Consider the following 6,000-nt stretch of genomic DNA (forward strand, 5'->3'; position numbering starts at 1 on the left):
GATGAGTTACAAGATTCGATGAGCGGTGATCCAGGAGCAATCAAGGTTGTCTAGAACAATGTGTAGATGATTACTATGTAATCCAACGGTCATGTTTGAACCGATATGTTTGTAATCTCTATGAGATCTTAGATTTTGTGACGTGTTACCGACCTATTGTATTTGCTTATAAGGTCGATGAGTTGTTTTGTTTGTGTTGGCAATTTTGGTTAAGTGTGGTAGTGTGATTGTTGCCAAACCAGAAGGAGTATTTGCAGAATGTTTTGAAGGCAGATAAGAGCATAAAAGGATTTGATTAAGCAGAGCAGTGCTATTACCAAATCAGCAAGACCCAGTTGTTCTCTAACAATTACAACAATTAAATCCCCTAACCAGATAAGCTTTAACAGGCTTGGTGCTATCTAAATCCTCTAACTAGGTGATCCATTAGCTTGGATTTCAAATCCTCTACTGAGGATACTCTTGACAATGTATTGCCTTTAACAGGGTATTTTAGTCAATCCCTTAACCGGGTGTTCCTTAACCGGATCTATTCTTAATAGGACATTTTTGTAAAGCTTCTAACAAGGCTTGGCTCCTAACAGAGCGAACTTCAGAAGAGTTCAGAATACTTATGGGTATTCATCTCCACCGTGGTTTTTCCCATTTGGGTTTCCACATCAAAAATCATTGTGTCAAGTGGTGAATAATTTTGTGTATGTTTTTGATATAGTTAATATGTTTAACTGGTAAAACCACTAAGACATGTTTAGATGAGTGGAAGTGATCTGAAATGAGTTATTACTAATGTTAGTAAAGTGTTTTGATGTTTTGGTTAAAAGGTATCTAAGTTACAGATCTGGTACACTGTTATATTGACATTTTAGTCAACCGGTAAGCTTGACAGTGCAGTGACAGTTTTAGATACAGTATCTAAACTGGTTAGTTCAGTGATTGGTTAATGAGTTGGAATTAAGTTTGGTGATAGTTTAGTTTGTTTTCTATCTACTGATCCCCCCCCTCCTCTTAGTAGTTGACCAGATCATTATTGATTCATCATATCATCATTATTACTAGAAGCTAGACAAATATAATAATTTGTAAAAGTTAAAATACAAAATCCTCCTTGCCCCCACTTGGTTATGTAGTAACCCCAACGGGTTATCCAACCTCCAACTTGCAAATGTTTGTGTTTTTGAATGTTCGATTTTGATTTGCAATTTTAATATGAAAAATAAACTTTTTGCTAGGCAAGATTTAACAAAGGAATTTGCAAATATTTAAACTACTGGCAAAGTAATGGCTGAAATAAATGATCAATACATTAACATAAAAGTGTGCAAACAACGATGATCATACCCAGAAGTTAATGTAAAAGACTTTTAGCAATTCTGGAAATAATCATTAAGTCTGGAATTTTTTGATCAGCAACCAAGGTGGCTGGAAACTACCACGTCCAGCTGAAAGGAAGCCTTGAAGCAGCTATGAATGAACCCACCGATAACAACTGGTAATAATTGCAATGGCTGCCACAAAGAATCTGGAAATACTCTTTAAGAAATCTGCCTTTAAAAACCCTTGTTACTGTAGCATTTTACTGTTCATGTGTTACTGTAGCAACAGTAAGAAAAACTTGAAATCTGATCAACAATGGCTGCCAATGAAGAATACAGGTCTGCAACTAATTATGCTTCAATAATCTTCAAACCCTACATGAATTTCCTTCTCTTTTGAGCACAACTATAACTTCTGGATGAAGTCCTCCACAAGCAATGATTTCATTGATCTTGCACAACCTCAAATAATTGCAAAGACATTGAAGAGTTTTCGATCTCCAATGCTAGAAATGACTAAAACCCTTGTGTATTTTTACACACAGCTCTCATATCAAAAAGGACAAGTTTATAATCTTCAAGAATGAAAAAGCATTTGCTTTTTGAGTCCTTTTTTAACCTCAATCTCCTTAATAGCATTTAAATCCACTTTCACATCCACTTTAGGGTTTGCATAATAACTTTATATTATCTCCTCAACTTGGGTCCCCACTTTTATGCAATTAATAATGTACTTTAAGTGGCATTTAATTGAGGGTCATGGCCCCATTGAATATAAAGTGAACTTAAAACATTATAATTGCACTTTATAAATAATTGTTAATAAAGTAATCAAAAAGAGGATTGATGAAACCATGCTCTAGAGACATATCAAGATGGTCTAGTTTTACTCTAAGCAAGAGTGAGGCAGAGCTTGGGCATATCTCTAAATTTGGAGGATACAATAGGCTAGATTTAAATTTATTACTCTTCACTTGAAGAGGATGGCTTACTGAATAATCCTCTGAAATCAACCTCTTAGGCTGCATCGTTGTTAAAGAGACATAGGACTAAATAGCTTGCAGAGGCTGCTTGGTTATGGAGAGAGGCAAGGTGAGCTCAAACTGGACCTTAAAAATATCCTTGTGTAGCGAGATGCAAAGAGAAGGGGAGGGATGCCCCCTTGATGTGGAGAATGCATAACCTGAATTAACTACGAGTCAAGCTGCATGACTAATTCCAGGGGGCTTGGAGACTTGAGTCCCATTTCCCCTGTTTTCGGAAAAAGAAGAGTCAAGCTGCATGACTGATTCGAGGGGGGCTGGAGATTTGAGTCCCATTTCCCCTCTATTTTCGGGAAAAGTAATGTCTCCCTTTGATCTGTAGTCATCATTTCTGACTCCCGAGGGGGCCAAAATTTGTGGACTGATTCCTGAGCCACTGAAAACTGAAACTCTGAACATGTTTTGTTAAAATGACCAAGGAGATGGTAGTAGCTACAAACATTTTCTGGATATTCAATGATGATTTTCTATACCAAAGTACAATGCTTTGACTGGATGTTTAAAATTTTTGGGAAATCTTTACAGATATGAAAGATAACACACAACCTGACTGGGAGATTAGGGTTCTCAAAGAAGGTGAGATTATTTTCCAGAAAGATCCCAATTTGATCAGCCAAGATTTCTAAAATATGAAGCTCTCCATATTCCAAAGGGAAAGATGGGAACTAAATCTAGAAGGGAATAAATTTTATAGTAGTATTTTTGCGATTGAAGTTTGGAGTGCAAGGCTGGATGAAAAGCCTTGAGGAATCTAGGATCCAGGATTTAATCTTATACACTGCATCCCTAATTTTTTTCGAGGAAAAAACACAAATGAAGAAACCCATGCCTTGATCTATGAAGAAGAGGTCAATGACACCCGCCCAATGCTCTGAAACCCACTTAAATAAAGCATTTTTATTAGGAATGAAATTCCAGAACTTATAAATAATTGCTTTCTCTCGATAATAAGGAGTCTGAATTTGCAGGGTATCTTCCGAGAAGGTGACTTTACACTCGCTTTGCTTTGATAGGTTTACAAGGGATCCCCTACGTAGACGTATCTGAATGAGGAAGATGAGATTGATTTGATGATTTTGGGACCGTTTCCAAATTTGATCAAGGCCTCTTCGACGCTTCTTGGACTGATACCTTGTAGATCTTGACGACTTTGAGAAGAACCTTGTAATGTCCCCTTCTCAAACCTGATCCTTTCTGCAACCGTTGGTCTCTTTCTAGGAAGCTCGGAGGCCAGTCGGAGGGTAAAATTAGGGTTTCCTATTTTTGAGGAGGTTTTTTTGGATGGGTTCATCGTCGGCTTTTTCTGATGGTTCAGAGGGCTTCGCAACGATGTCTTCATCTCAGTTTTTGGAGCAGTTTTCAGAATTTACTATTTTTAGTAAGTTCTATTTTTGGCAGGGCTCGCGTGGCATCGGGCAATCTCTACATCCTGTTCAGTTAACTCCAGGAGCATGGTCAGGTTCTAGCTTCAGATTTTGGAGTTGTGTGGTCAAGTAACTTTATTTTAATTAAATAATCATTATAATTATAAAGTTGCTTATCCCCCCTTGGCCTAGTCCAACAACTTAAAAACATCACTTAAAAGGGGGACTTTATGGGTGGCGCCCTCATGGAAGATTTAGTTAATATTTTATCCTTGGCCAAAGTCAAAACATGGCGAAACTTACCAAGGTGATATTTTTATATTATTTCATTGACTTTTTGGCTAGGTGTGATGGCGCCATGTTGAGGAGGGGATTAGGGTTTGCCTTGGAAATCGAATTAGGGTTTTGAGGAGGCAAGTGAAGCTATTTATTGGAGTCTTGGGAGGATTGAAGGGATCTTTTGGCAGAATTTGTATTTGGGCAGCCGTCTGGCTCTGGACATGCTTCAAGGAATGGAAGCCTTCTAGCATAGGCATCTCTTCTTGCTTGAAAAATAGCAACTAGGGTGATTATATTCTCTATGTAATTGCATTTAGCCGTAGTTTATCATCAGAGTTTTCATTGTAATCATTTAGGCTTATAGTTCATTCAGTTTTCTGCATCTAGAATTCCCGCGACTAATTTCATGTTTTGTTCACAACCAGAAAATACAAAAAAATTGCATTGTGGGTATTAGTTCTTTGCATTTGCCTCACCTAGGCGTTGCATTTCCTAGGGTTTCAGCAAGTTTGGTTCATGCATTTATTTTTAATGACAAATCGTATTTTGCAGCCAGCCGTACCATTTTAAATGCATTGGAAATCGTGCCATTTTTCATTGTGAGGGTTTTGCAGTGTTGTTTGAGTCTTTCGCAGGTTTCCACGTCACCAAGGCATTTTGCAATTAGTTTCCGAAGGAAAGAAGATTGTACGAGGACGGAATGAGCTGTTGGCAGTGATCCATGGGTTCGCGGCTGAATGTGCAGATTTATGTTGAATCAGAAAACTCTCTTCTAAAAGGGGAGTTGTGAAAGAATTTCTTTGATTGTACTCTGACCAGTAGTACTGGCAGTCTTGAACTGTGATCTTGATTGTAATTGTCAAGCTAACCAAACTTATCTTATCTACCTCCATCCTATGGTAGCTCCTCTCCCTGTTGGGATTGAAAGCACATCCTGGATGTCGAGTGTCTTTTCAGTTTCTGCAATCAATTAAATTCAAGCATTTAAGTTTCACTCCGTCATATGGTAGCCCCTATCCGTCTGGAGTGGGTAGCACATACTTGGCGTTGAGTTCCTTCCAGTTCTAGATTTCAGGGACCCTCTGACCAATGCTCGCCATCCCGGCGCCATACTGGTTAGAGTTCTTTCCATAAGCAACTAAGATCCTCTGACCAATGCTCATCCACACGGTGCCATTCTGGTTAGAGTTGCTTCAGCAAATCAAATACTTTTTTCTCAGAACTAATTGATCACTCATATAGTTGTTGTAATTAAGTTGATCAAAAATTTCAAAAAAATTGGCTAGGGATATTTCAAACCTACGCCTTGCCTGTGTGTTGCGCTTAGCTCTATAGCTACTTTTTGGACTGAAGGGGGTGCGAGAGGGGATCTTAATAGAGCTTGGAAAGGAAGCTGGAGACTTAGAAAACGGAATGGCATTTCGATATGTTAATGGATATGCAAGATCAAGAGCACCAAGGTTAGCTGAGGACCCCACGTAGGGTTTGGAGAATGAACGGGAGAATGCGTGGTTAGGTTTATCAAGCCTTTGCGCACTCCAAAATGGCTTCTCCTCCCAAAGAGAAGAATAATGAAGAAAAGGATGAAAGCGGGGCCCTCTTCCTTGGCCTGAGCCGCCAGGATTTCTGTTGGATAGCAGGTTCTGAGATGCAGAATTTTCCTACTCAAGAGGAATCAAAGAGCACCTGATGGGGTCCTTTCTTCGTCCTCGGAGCGCACTCCAAACGGCTTCTCCTCTCGACGAGAAGAATAATGAAGTAAAGGACGAAAGTGGGGCCTCTTCCTTGGTCTGAGGTGTCAAGGGTGGAATAGGGGAAAGGATTTAGTAGTTGAGCGTGTTCCAATTCTTGTGATAGAAGTTGTTGATTTAATATCCAACCTTTGTATAACATTGCACCAATAGTTGTATGATATGTATCAATAATTGAATAAAATATACTATTTGTTGTGAAAAGTAACCAATCATGTGATGCCACATCCGCTGCATAAGTATTAGGCCC

At 38.8% G+C, this 6,000-nt stretch overlaps 1 long non-coding RNA gene across 1 annotated transcript in view; it reads right to left on the bottom strand.

The window, feature by feature from the left end:
- The window catches only part of LOC131039947 (uncharacterized), a 68,218-nt gene extending 62,506 nt beyond the window's left edge, over positions 1–5,712 (bottom strand). Inside the window, exons 1-2 of the long non-coding RNA XR_009359468.1 lie at positions 5,299–5,712; positions 1,339–3,517 (exon numbers count right to left, since the gene is read on the bottom strand). This is a non-coding gene — a long non-coding RNA (uncharacterized LOC131039947). The remainder of the gene's footprint in view (positions 1–1,338; positions 3,518–5,298) is intronic.
- Positions 5,713–6,000: the final 288 nt, after the last annotated feature.

Source organism: Cryptomeria japonica, chromosome 11 (genome assembly GCF_030272615.1).
Source record: "Cryptomeria japonica chromosome 11, Sugi_1.0, whole genome shotgun sequence".
Lineage (NCBI taxonomy): Eukaryota > Viridiplantae > Streptophyta > Pinopsida > Cupressales > Cupressaceae > Cryptomeria > Cryptomeria japonica.